We start from the raw sequence: 14,053 nt of genomic DNA on the forward strand, positions 1-14,053 counted from the left end.
AGAAATTTAGATCTACCCTTGTACAATGCTTCACAACTGCAAACCAGATGTTCCGAGGTTTCACGTTCCATGTTACAGAAACGACAAATATCATTCTGAATCTGGCCAATATTTTTCAAGTGATTTCTGCTCGGGCAGTGTCCGGTTATTAGGCCAGTAAAGGTGCAAAGAGCTCTCTTGGTGAGCTCCAAGAGCTTTTCGGTTACTTTAACATTGGAAATTATAAATCTCTTTGATTGAGCACACTTTTCGGCAACCAATTAGTTGGTCATCAACCTTTGTGCATCCCAGGAGTTCAATTCCATTTTACTGGTACAGTATGATATACCGCAGAAAGGTTCAGGCCTAATAAACTGTTTGTTTGAACCTGGTTTTGCAAGCTCGTCTGCCTTTTCATTACCTCCAACCTCCAATGCCACAGTGTTGTGGAACCCAGTACAGATTTACGGAGTTCTCTTGGCACACCTTTTGCAATGAAAGAAAACAGTCCCAGACAAGTTTTGACGTACATTTAAAGCTACTCAATGCTTTGAGTGCCGCTTGACTGTCTGTGAAACTACAAAAATACATATATTTCCTCTCTACACAGATATTAGCACATTTCATTATAACACAAATATCCGCTTGGAAAACCGTTGGATAGTTTCCCATTGCCACTGAGATCGCTATCCTAAGGCCGAAGATTCCTGCTCCCGTTTTTGTTTCTATTTTTGAGCCATCTGTGTAGAATTTTATGGAACCGTTCCGAGCAGTGGGACCGCCGACATCCCAAACCATACGTCATAGTTCATATATGTTGTAAGGAATGTCCTAGTTCTCCACATGTTTCATCCAGTCTCCATTCATCTTCAACACTGGCCCATATTGAAAATTTTGTGAGATACTCAAGTGGCCAACTAAATCGCCTGACTTGAATAACTCCAATCGTTCAAGTTTTTGCATATTCTTTTCCGCTTCTAACTGCACGAATTCATACAATGGTAGCAGATTTAGAATTGCATCTAACGATTTTGAAGGGATGCTACGCATCGCTCCCGTTATAGCAATGGACACTAACCTTTCCAGTTTTGTCAGCTTCTTCTGTGCAGTAGTCTCTTTTGTTTTTGGCCACCATACAAGTGCAGCATATGTCAGTTGTGGACGAATAATAGGCCCACTTTATCATTTTTGGTCTTAATCCCTATTTTCTTCCAAATGTTTTAGAGTATATCCAGAAGGCACTACACAATATAGTAGGATCCCTAAACTATCAAAACGATAAGAAGAGTTTTAATATAACGTTTTGTATTTGGAGAAATGTCGATTTTTAAAAAGGTGTGGCATCTCACCCGGATTTACCCTATACTCAGATATTTTTTCATTGTATTATTATTTAGCTGTATTTCTGAGCATAATATTTTGGAAATCCTGTTTCTTTTCGTACTCAGATTTTTTCGCATTATATCACAATTTTTCTGATAGTAACACAATTTTTTTCTGAATCTCATTATTCCCCTCTTCCGTCATATTTTACTTCCGGAATTCTAGAATTTTATTTGGTATCAAATGGTTCTTTAGGAGAAATAATTATTCTTTTTTTAAATTTCTTAAAAATTTCTCTAGATTGGTGTTTTTTGTGATCAAGGAAGAGGTGAGCCAGTAAGAGGTGAGGGCTGCAAGCCTCTCTTATGAAGATATATAAAAAAGTAATCAAGAAATATCTGAATGACCTAAAGGATAGACAACACTTTACAAGTGTTTCATGTTTGTACAATCTCTCTCCCGTTATTTGGTTTATCATTTTTGGCAAAGATACCCTGCTTAATGAGACACTACTCATATAAAGAGTTTGAAAAGTGTTTGCGATAATGCAAATCTTAACCCTTTATAAGGCAGTGGCAACTATATTGCCACCAACAAATAATATGTTTTTCTATTTATTAACAAGAGCTCTACTTATTATTTCACATGTAGTGACTTTATTTGCTTCCTAGTAACAGTTTTTTCACGAACAGATCGTAAGTTTCGAGTGGAAGAAGGATTTTCAGTTATAATTCGTTAAAAAAAAACGACAAAGATATATTTTTTCCCGTTGGTATCAATTATTTTGAATCTCCTGTGTTAGATTACTACGTGATTAGCGTGAAAAAAGCTTTGCCTTTCTGTATATTTGTTTTTTGGATTTTTGACGAAATTGTGTTTTTTCCCAAGGGTGCCCCTGGGGGGAAAAAACGCGAAAAAATTTTTTTCACTTTCTGACTAGGACTCTTCACCAAAAATGTAACGTACCTTGATTTGACTGGTTCTACGTAAAACCAATTTTTAAAAATTCTTTTATATTTTTGTTGTTGCCTGTTTTCCCGTTTGCCGGGCAGTGGCAACTATATTGCCACCAATGTTGTCCCGCTTCGCGGGCAGTGGCAACTATATTGCCACCAATTTTTCAATGTTTCTGAACTGTTTAATGTATAACAAACATACATTTGAGTTTAATACCATGTCAACATTGTGTCCTATTGTTGTTTTTGTTAATTTATTGTTTAGATTCGTCTGCCTTATAAAGGGTTAAGTTTTATGAAATTGGTATATTTTTATGTAGTTTTAATATTACCACAACAGTTCATTGTTATCATAAGCGTATACAGCTTCTTTTTCACATACAATGGCTCTATATTTCAACTGGCACTTGGCCTGCTTTTCAACTTTGTGCTCTATTGGCATTTCCACAATATTATTAATTGAAAGCTTTTCTATGAATGTATCGCATGAATAGAATATGTATGTGTTTCATGCGGCAAAAGCACAATGAATACACTATAATAAGGAATTCCAGAAAACATCCCATCCGAAACATCACAGATGGAGAATCGAACTCGCCATCTCTCGATTGGCAAACCCACGACTTTACTCGCAAAGCTAACTGGGAAACCATAGCCTAGAACCACAAGTTACTCTTGTACATATTCATATCATGACATTATTTTTAGTACTCGTGGACGTTCATAAAATATATAATTAAGTATTAGATAATTGAATAAGGGAAAAAAATTTGAATAAGTTTTATGATTTTTTAAAAACAATAAATCGTAATATGTGAAATGCTCTAACTTTTGTTTTTATAACACTTGGTACAATAGCACCTATTCACACATTACGCTAGAAACCAAACAAGCAAACGAGCCGAGAAAGACGATAGGGAAAAGAAACAAGGAAATTGCCCTCCACAGACTGTTGGTAGTTACCTTTTGCTGGTGCTTCTGCCGTTTTTCGCTTTTTTTCTGCTATTGATGGTTGCCACTGCTACTAAAGCGTAATCGACACCCGACTGCAGACGAATTTTCACTTCAACCCTTCCGACGAATGCACCAAAACCACGAAAGCCAACAATTTATTTTATCCCGAATTGAAAAGAACTCCCGGATCTCAAAAACTGGCCGAACACGTAGCCGATACAAGTTACGGAAATCAATTTATTTTCGAACTCGGTTCAAGCACTTCCGGAAAATGTTTGCCTTTCGGCCACTGGAGTGAACCGGATTTCTACGAAAATTATTCGCTTCCACAACACTGCAGATCGGACCGCACAAACGGTTGAACTTGGATCACGGCAGAGACTTCGAAAATATTTTTTTCCAACGAACCCGTCGACCCGAAATTTCCAACACTCCGCGAGGAAAAGGTCGCTTCTTTCTTCTGCTGGATGATGGATTCCGTCAATCGCGCAAATGAAAATATGAACCAACGTACTTCACGGTTCCCGAACGAAAGCTCGTCTCGCTGTGGCTAGCCTTTCGATTTGGTTGCTGTTGGGGAAAACTCCTAGCGGACGACGACCAGACAGAGAAAGGGAAAACAAGCAAAAAGGAAAACAAATTTTCCGCATTGTCAAAAATATTTTGACATTTTCCTGCGCACTGATGGGCGAAACGTCAAACATTCCCTGTTGGAAATTTCATTCGTCTGATTCAGATGATGTTAAGGGAAATGACGGCTTTGGCAGGTTTTGTTCTTACGAAACCAAAATTAAATAACAATACAGTATACCCCGCTGATCCGACAAATGTATGGCCGGACTATCGGGGTTTCTCTCGTTAATCCGACTGTCAAATCCATACAAACGAACGAAAACAAAATAACAGCACAAATTTAAAAACTGACAGCATAATGTGTTTAAATGGGTGTTGATACTTTTTAATCCGGAAAATTCCGAATTAGTGAGATCCGGACTAACGAGTCGTCGGACTAGCGAGGTCCGGATAAGCGGGGGGATACTGTATTCAGCACCAACATTTCAAAAGGGCGAAACTGCTTTTGTAAACAAGAGCTTCTCAGGTCGCTGGTGGGCTAATTTGTGCCCACCCACGCAATCCAACGTCATGCAATGAAAGAAGAGGATCTACTGCTTCCATCAGTGGTGTTGGATTGCGTGGGTGGGCTCAAATAAGCCCACCAGCGACGTGAGAAGCTCTTGTTTACAAAAGCAGTTTCGCCCTTTTGAAATGTTGGTGCCGATATTATAATTCAGTAGAAAACCGAATTATAGCCGCTATCGAAATTGGATTTTTCTCACAATCCATACGTTAAACCTAATTTCGGAAAGTGCGCTGTATAACATATCACCAAATGAAAACAGCGCACCACTTCCGAAGTTAGGTTTAACGTATGGATTGAGAGAAAAATCCAACTTTGTTAGCGGCTATAATTCGGTTTTAAAATCGAATTGATAATATTTGAAAGAGGATTTAATCAATGAGATATTACAGTATAGATATTTCAAGACAAAATTTTCAAAACGACTTATCTGCTTTTGTAAACAAAGATTCAAACGACGAATCTGACAGCTCTCCCACACAAACCAATACCACCAATAGGTAGGTGAAGGTTTCCGCTACCTGTTGATGATGTTGGTTTGCGTGCGAGAGCTATCAGTTTCGTCAAATCGTCGTTTGAATCTTTGTTTACAAAAGCAAGTCGTTTCATAGATCATAAGGTTTGATTTCTTCACCTCTGCTTTGGCCCTGAACCCTCGCCTGAACCAGCACCATTTAGGGCCAATTTCTTCACCTGCACTTATAAATTAAACTAGGTTTAAACAATTTTTAAACTTGGTTTAGTATTTTTTCGATTTCTTCACCCTCACTCAACTACTAAATGTGGCTTATCAAACGTCACGTTTAAGATAAGCGAGGTTCAATTTAAACGATGGTTTGACATCGCTTAAGAGCGCTAAGCGCAGAAGATTGTAGAATTTGACAATTATATTTTAAAAATTCTGGAAGGTATCAAAAAGTACAAATTTAAAAATGAACTCACGACGCCAGCACATTTGGGATCGCCCTCGTTGGAGATATTTCGAAAGTGATAGTGAAGATGAGGAGGATATTATTGGCTTACAATTAGCACGTCGTCAGTATAAAATGCGCACTCGTATAAGTATTGATTCCTGGGATGATCAGGATTTTTTTATGAGATTCCGCCTTCAAAAAAGTATCGTCGCAATGGTCTTGGAAATAATTCGTCCTAGCTTAGAAGTTGATGAAACAAGGTGAGTTTCCGTGTTATATGACCACAGATTTCATAATATTTAATTTAATCTGATTGAATTTCTAACATATAGATCACGGCACATTCACCCGATGGTGCAACTATTGATAACACTTCGGTTTTATGCACTGGGATCTATGCAGATAGCTATTGCCGATTTTGCTGGAGTATGTGTTTCGTCCGTTTGCCGCATTATTCAGCGTGTTTCGTTGGCATTAGCTGAACAACGTCAGCGCTTCATTCAGATGCCAAGCACCCAAAGTCAATTACTCGCTGCAAGTCGCGATTTTTACAGCATTGCTAAATTTCCTCGAACTATTGGTGCGATTGATTGTACACATGTCAAGATACAATCACCCGGAGGTGATCATGCTGAGAATTATCGAAATCGCAAATCATGGTTCTCACTTTACTTATGCAATGGCGGCATTGAAACGGTTTCAATTAATAGCTGTAAAATTGCTTTTAGAACATAAAGTTGAGAAGCTGCTTAAGTTCCAGTGGGATTGTAGAGTCATTGAAGGAGAAAAATGATGCCCTGAAGCATCTGATGCTCGAAAATTTCATCAGTTTTTTTGCTATTCAGAAGTAAAGTGAACAAATCATAAAAATGCAGTAAAATACAGTGAATTTCAGAATAATAATCTATTGTAACTCTTTAACTTCATTTATATATTCAACATGTGGAATAATATACATATAATAGTTTTAGTCATTCTCTGATCCAGAACTATTATTCTGGTTTCCTGGGTTCTGATAATTTGTGACTCCCAGAAGCTTCATACGCACAGCATGTTCTTCCCGCATATGCTGGTAACGCAGCTGCTGTGTTTGAAGTTTCATTTTGTTGGTCTTGAATCCAATATGCGCGTTTCAAGCTCTACTTTTTTCTCTGGAGCTCTTCCATCATCTCCTGGTCACGCTCCAACAACTTCTTTTTAAGTTCCGACTCAACCGTCGTCACCTGTCGTGAGGCTTGACGCTTCTTGCGTGTTTTTAATGCTTCGCTCGTGGGCTTTCTCAACATCGCAGGGCTGTAGTTTTCCCACTTTTCTCGTCCATTCAAAATTTGGCTCGGTCCGGGGATTGCGCCTTGGTCATCACCAGATGGAATAACGAGCGACTTCTCAGGGGATTCGTGAGATACGGCTTCCTGTTCTCCACTGATATGCTCGTCTTCCAAATATTCCACCACAAATGCATCGCTCGTATTCACTTCGGGCACCAGTATGTTTTCAATGTGCTTATCAGCGTCCACATTTAGAGCTTCACCTCGACCGTCGTCATCGTCATCGCACAATGAAGGAAGTCCATCTACAAACAGCGCAATCACATCGCGAAGCTCTGCAATCGCCTCTGATTTTGGAGACCATTCATCAGGACCTCTACGTACCACCAACAATTATATCTACACAGAAAAAAATTCCATGGTAACGGTTACTATTTTGTAGACTACGCCATGTTTTTAAAACAACCACAAATTTTCAGTTAAATTAACCACGCATTCGGACAAATTCACCACTGATTCAGTTCATGCAACAACATTCCACCAGGACCACAGTTGATTTTTACTGCGCGCATGGTAAAATCAAACGGGTTTGTTGTCTGCTGAAAATCGTCGGTGCGCATTCTTAAATTAACCCTCGGAATGGTAGTTTCGACCGCAACATTTTTTTGTGTGTATGGTACCACCTCCGGTGGCCTTACGTGACATTTTTTCTTTCGAAGCATTTTGGCGGATATCCAGCTTTCCACGCTCGCCATAATGGCGGCTGCTATAATTTTTCTGACAGTAACTGCTTCCGACGCCGAGCTGTGTTCGACGCTTTCGTATCTAGGCAACAATTTTCACTTTGTTTATTTATTCATCTCAGAGGAAGAAAATTATCCACCTACAAGAACGAGTTTAAACAATTTCTTAATTTTCAGGAAATTTCTTATTACATATTTGAGTTTTGTAGGATTTGGCGATCATTGATGTCACTATCACAATACTGCAGCAATACTTGGATTGAATGGGAAAATTGTTGGAATATCAGGTAGTGTGCGACGCTTCGCTGTAGATCGAAGATAGATAAGAAGCGGGCGCCTGTTAGTTGCAGTTGTTCTTTGGTATAGATTAAGGAAGTTTGTTGAACAACCCATAAAAGCTTCTTAGAAAGTTTTTGATTACACACAATCTCAATGTAATATTTCTGAAGAACCTCCAAAAGTTGTTACTTATTAAAATTGCTCAAGAAATCTTCAAAAAAAAACCTAATACATATTTCCAGATTGTATTTGAAATAATTCTTTATGACTATAAATATAAAACATTATTTTCTTTTATAATTATTTATTTTTTATATTGTTATAACAAATCCCATATGAGCAAGTCCCATGATTTTTTCCGCAATTGCATATTGCATAAATTGCATTAGAAAAGAATTAGTTTATGCTATTTGTTTCCTCTCCTATTTAAGATTTCTCCAGAAATTGCAATCCGTCCGTGATTAACTTTAAGAAGATCATAAGAGTTCGTAGCCGGAGATATTCAGTTTTGAATTACAAACAAAATAATTTGTATTTAAATCTGCATTCGGAACCGCCCTTTTCGGCTTGAGTAACTTTTCTCGCAATTGGATTTAGTTTCCTTCACAGCAAATAATTTTGAAAATTCAACGACGTGTAAATTTGCTGCTAAAGGCCAGTATCGACTTAAAAAGTAGAGAGGTTACGGAATTTTGTTCAATATTACCAAGAGGAATTTTGACAACTGATCTGCATGGAGCAGATTGTCACTTTTACTTACGGAATAATCGAGCAGAATATTTTTCCGAAAGTAAAGTGACAGCTCCCATTACTTTGCGTGGGAACCTTACAAATGCCAATTTAGTTTTTTGTTCTTTTCATGTGGATACTGTTGTAAGAATTTTGTTTCGATTCTTTACTTTTCCGATTCAGTGAACGGAATTTAACATGTGATTGAGATAGAAAAAGAAATTTCTTTTGAACACGATACCAACCTTAATATCAACAAACAAATAAACCATCGATATTCAATAAAATTTTACCGAATTTTACAAGCAAGTACGGTTTAAATTTATTTCTATTTAAAAGAACAGTAAGATCTATTGGAAGTTATGTTTATTTGCATGCTCCAAATATGTGCATGAAAATACATTTAAAATCACAACATATTTTTATCTGTGTTGGTAAATCCAGGTACTACTGCACCAGACATTCGTGAAAGTATCACCAATTTGCACAAAAACCTACAAAATACAAATAAATAATGATAAATGTTCTAAATATGAAGAAATACTTCATACCCGATTGTACAGATAGTTTTTCTCTGAGATTAATAAATAAACAAAGTGAAAATAGTTGCCTAGATACGAGAGCGTCGAATACAAATCGGCGTCGGAAGCAGTTACTGTCAGAAATATTTATACCAGCCACCATTATGGTGAGCGTGGAAAGCTGGATATTTTTTAATATTCTCATATTTTTTCCGAAGTACCGCTGCAGTACGAACCTAAAAAAAATATTTTTGAACTGATTTGCATGCCTTCATTTACGGTACCCTAAAAAACCGCAACAACTCACAAAGTTTTAAAATTCAACTATTTCACTCACCGTGTTAAGGCAGTTAAGCCCGCAGTCCACTGTTTGTCATAATGACAAATATTTGTCAAGTTGATCCGGACATCTATCAAACCGATTAGAAATCGACATGGATATCAGGCTGACTTGACAAATATTTGTCATTATGACAAACAGTGTACTGATAGCTTTAGCATTAAACTCGGAACAAATATCGTTCCATGCTTTAGATTTATCTTCGTTTCTTTGTGCGTCACTAGCCTTGCACTCGATTATGTACTTCCGGCTCAATGCGAGCCGTACCAGTAGTTCTTCCTCCGCTTCTGAAAAATTTGCCGAACGGATTCACTTTTTCTGTTCAGAATTCGCTGCCATTTTTTTCACTTTTAAAATTTCAACGCAAGATTGAATGCACCAACAACAACAAAACAAAAGGCTGAGATTGACGTTTCAATTGGAAAGTAATGGAAAGATATTGGAAAATTAGTTAAACGCAACTTACGTTAAGCGACCGCCTCCAACCATTAAGCGCGCGTGAATAAATCAAAATTTCAGGCTCGGCTTAAAAGTGACGTTTAAATATAAGCAAAGCTTACGATAGACCAGGTTTATGACGCTAAGGGTCTGTCCAGGGGGGAAGACACTTTAATCATTTTACAAATCATTCAAAAGATTTCAAAAAAATTCAAAAGATTTAAAATGATTCGGCGAGATTGAATCTTTTTTGACTATTTTCTCGCCTTATTGACGTTTTTGTTCAGTGTGGCGAGATTGATAATAAAAAAAAGTTTAAAAAAATCAAAACATAAACAAAGACGGTATTCGGAATATTCGTGCCGGTCACATTTAGTTACACACCCCCGCAGGGTAGTAATAAATCCATTGGGAATAGTAGCAGTGCCGGCACCGCGACCAACAACTCCAGCAAACACCATCACCTGATTGCATCTTCTAGTCAAGCCTCTGGTGGGCTCCTGGGAAGCAGTGCTAATGGCGGCAGTTTGAACATGAACGGTGGCCACACCGTGGTGCTTTCGGATCTGGACTCGAGCGACGATAATCATCTGAGCTTCTTGGAACCGATAATCACGATAATTATCTGAGCAAAAATGGAACCGATATATTCGACTACGATTGTGATTACGATAATGAAGAGGAGTTCAACTATCAGGCCCGCGCTGCAGCTGCCGTAGCAGCATCGACCAGTGCCACCAGCTCTTGCACTCCCGGTGGGGCAAATGCGGCTGGTTCTGCTGCTGTTCGCAGCGGTAGCAGCAATAGCAATAGCAGCAGCAAAAATCGCGTTTCGTTCGATGCCAATATAAGTGATTTCCAGCAAGTTTCTCTTATTGGAGACTTCGATATGGATGGAAGGGGCCTGCTGAAAACCCGAAGGTCCAACAGTCTTACCACGACGGTGAGCAGTGCATGCGGACTTTCGTTTGGCGAGCTGCATCAGCAAAAGCATAACAACGAATATTTATCAGCGGAAAATCTAGCTAACCTGCAGCTTCTGCAGAATAAACCAAGGAGTTTCTCCTAAACCATGGACAGTCCTCGTTCGTCGGTACAGTTTGCTACTGCGAATGAAATGATTAATGGTAAGTTTGATTAAATGGCATATATTATTCTCTTGCTGATTATTCATTGATTGTTTTCAAGGCTGGCTACCAGGGCCTGACACAAGCTCCCTAAATTTCTGAGGGCCATGCCACCTAAATTTCCGGTGGACTATGCTGCGCGAATTTGCTTACAGTCCCTCGCTGGCACTCGGACGATGATCAGCTGCCCCTAACATGGAGAACAAATGCTGTTGTGAGCCGCTTCTAACATGGAGAACAGACGCTCGTTCAGACTTGCACCCAAGAGAGGAGCAAACTCCCTTTCACGTTCCCTGACACCGTACAACCATAGTTCCCACCGGGGTTGGTTACCCAATGCTCCCTAAGGTTGCTCGTACCCCGGCCAGCACCACGGGGAGGTAGGGATAGGCGTTGCTGAGAACCGCGAGATGGAGTCTATTTTGTTCCTTCAGGTACGCAAAGTACCAATGGTACATTTCATTTATTTAGTTAACATCTAAACAGATAACACTGAATCAACAATTTGACGCCACAATGCACGGTTCGATTCTCTTTTTCATTGACACATTTTTTTTTCCGTTCACAGGGAAGAAATCACATCAATCAACAAAAAGATGGAACAGATCTTTCGAAATCCAGAAAAGGGAGTATATATGATCCTTGATGGCCGGAAGGGTCGTTGCCAATCCACCATCCACAAGTTGCAGATCTTCGAGAATCCTAATGACCGGAACAGCTGTTTGACGGGTTCGAGGAAATATCCGTTACCATGATTGAGAAGGAGCTTTTTTATAAAGTATTCAACAACTGACCGCAGTACAAGAGGACAGCGCATGTGTTGTGAATAATGAATAAATGGCACAATTTCTATTGATAAGTAGATAAGAATATAAATCATGCTAGATATAATATAAATATATATTTATTATATGAGAGCAGAATTGTTTCATTTTTTGAGGAAATCTTTTAAAAGGGAATTGCCTACATGGACTCATTTACAGATGGTATTTTTTTCTTTGGGTTTTTTCTTTCTTCTTCTTCTTTAATGGCTCTACATTCCAACTGGAATTTGGCCTGCTTTTCAACTTAGCTTTTCTATGCTCGCCATTGCATAAGATACATACTTGTGTGGCTAGTACAATGGATACACTATGTCCAGGGTGTCGAGAAAGTTTCTAACCCGAAAACATCCTACACCGAGACCGAGAATCGGCAATCCTACGCCTTTGCTCGCAAGTCTACTAAAGACCCCTAGGCCTTGAAGTGGTTTTTCATTTAATATCTGGAATTTCTGTTAAAAATTTATATTATCAGCTTTCGTTTATGTGACTATCACGAAGCACGACCGCTTAAGCGTGCTTCCGTAGTCACTTCTTAACACATTGATCACTTATCGCTTTTCCGTCATAGTAATTTGTGCAGCTCACCGTAGTCTGCCGGATGTATAAATTCAACAATAACCATTGCTTTGAACATTTCTCGCTTAACTTTTCAAAAAACCAGTAATGATTTTTTCATGAATTAATTTGAATAGCGCAATCAACCGAACAACATGAAAGCTATTGATTGTCGTATTCAAATTAATTCATGAAAAAATGTTACTTAGGTCCTTTTGAAAAGTTAGGCGAGATTTTATATAACCAGTCATTCTCGCTTAACTTTTCAAAAGGACCTAAGTAACATTTTTTTCATGAATTATTTTGAATAGTGCAATCAACAGACCAATATGAAAGCTTTTGATTGCAGTACTCAAATTAAATCATGAAAAAAATGTTACTTAGGACCTTTTGAAAAGTTAAGCGAGCATTCTTCTTGTATGGCATTACATAAATGTATGGTGACTTTCCGGCGAGATTGTTGGCTTATCCCTGGAGGAGCCCCTGAAGAATTACTGGAGCTCCTCAAGAAATTCCTTCGGAATTTCGTCCAGGAATTCCTCCGGGAGATCGTCCAGGAAATTCTCCAGAGATTCGTTTAAGAATTTCTTTGGATGTAGCTGTTCGGCAGTTTGGATGTCCAAAAATTCCTTCAGAAGTTCGTCCAAGAATTTATCTGGATGTGTGTCCAGAAATTCGTCCAGAAATTCCTTCCAGGAATTCTTCCGCAAGTTCATCCAGGAACACCTCCGAAAGCTCGTCTTGGGATTTCTTCGTAAGTTCATTCAGGAATTCCTTCAGAAGATCGTCCAGAAATTCCTCCAGGAGGTTTATCCTAAACGGAGGTTCATCCACCTTCTGAAATTGCTCCAGGAATTCCTCCTGCAATTGCTCGAGAAATTACCACGGAAATTCATCCAGGAATCCTTCCGCAAGTTTCTCCAAGAATTACTCTGAAAGTTTTTCAAGGAATTTCTACGTAAGTTCCTCCGGGAATTCCCCCGGAAGTTCCTCCAGGAATTCTTCCGGAAGTTCCTCCGGAAGTTCCTCCAGAAATTCCTTCGGAAGTTCCTCCAGGAATTCCTCCGGAAGTTCCTCCTGGAATTCCTCCGGAAGTTCCTCCTGGAATTCCTCCGGAAGTTCCTCCTGGAATTCCTCCGGAAGTTCCTCCTGGAATTCCTCCGGAAGTTCCTCCAGGAATTCCTCCGGAAGTTCCTCCAGGAATTCCTCCGGAAGTTCCTCCAGGAATTCCTCCGGAAGTTCCTCTAGGAATTCCTCCGGAAGTTCCTCTAGGAATTCCTCAGGAAGTTCCTCCAGGAATTCCTCCGGAAGTTCCTCCAGGAATTCCTCCGGAAGTTCCTCCAGGAATTCCTCCAGGAATTCCTCCGGAAGTTCCTCCAGGAATTCCTCCGGAAGTACCTCCAGGAATACCTCCCGAAGTTCCTCCAGGAATTCCTCCGGAAGTTCCTCCAGGAATTCCTCCGGAAGTTCCTCCAGGAATTCCTCCGGAAGTTCCTCCAGGAATTCCTCCGGAAGTTCCTCCAGGAATTCCTCCGGAAGTTCCTCCAGGAATTCCTCCGGAAGTTCCTCCAGGAATTCCTCCGGAAATTCCTCCAGGAATTCCTCCGGAAGTTCCTCCAGGAATTCCTCCGGAAGTTCCTCCAGGAATTCCTCCGGAAGTTCCTCCAGGAATTCCTCCGGAAGTACCTCCAGGAATACCTCCCAAAGTTCCTCCAGGAATTCCTCCGGAAGTTTCTCCAGGAATTCCTCTGGAAGTTTCTCCTGGAATTCCTCCGGAAAATCCTCCAGGAATTCCTCCGGAAGTTCCTCCAGGAATTCCTCCGGAAAATCCTCCAGGAATTCCTCCGGAAAATCCTCCAGGAATTCCTCCGGAAAATCCTCCAGGAATTGCTCCGGAAAATCCTCCTTGAATTCCTCCGGAAAATCCTCCAGGAATTCCTCCGGAAGTTCCTCCAGGAATTCCTT

The 14,053-nt window shown here is 39.6% G+C and overlaps 1 protein-coding gene and 1 long non-coding RNA gene across 2 annotated transcripts in view; one reads left to right on the forward strand and one right to left on the reverse strand.

The window, feature by feature from the left end:
* The window catches only part of LOC134224922 (uncharacterized), a 356,688-nt gene extending 352,862 nt beyond the window's left edge, over window positions 1-3,826 (reverse strand). The window contains exon 1 of the mRNA XM_062704579.1: window positions 3,222-3,826. The gene's annotated coding sequence lies outside the window, so the exon portion shown is untranslated. The remainder of the gene's footprint in view (window positions 1-3,221) is intronic.
* Window positions 3,827-9,757: 5,931 nt separating this feature from the next.
* Window positions 9,758-11,626, forward strand: LOC134220434 (uncharacterized). The gene is made up of 3 exons (XR_009981896.1): window positions 9,758-10,709; window positions 10,771-11,143; window positions 11,278-11,626. It is a non-coding gene; the product is annotated as an uncharacterized LOC134220434 (long non-coding RNA).
* Window positions 11,627-14,053: the final 2,427 nt, after the last annotated feature.

Source organism: Armigeres subalbatus, chromosome 3 (genome assembly GCF_024139115.2).
Source record: "Armigeres subalbatus isolate Guangzhou_Male chromosome 3, GZ_Asu_2, whole genome shotgun sequence".
NCBI lineage: Eukaryota > Metazoa > Arthropoda > Insecta > Diptera > Culicidae > Armigeres > Armigeres subalbatus.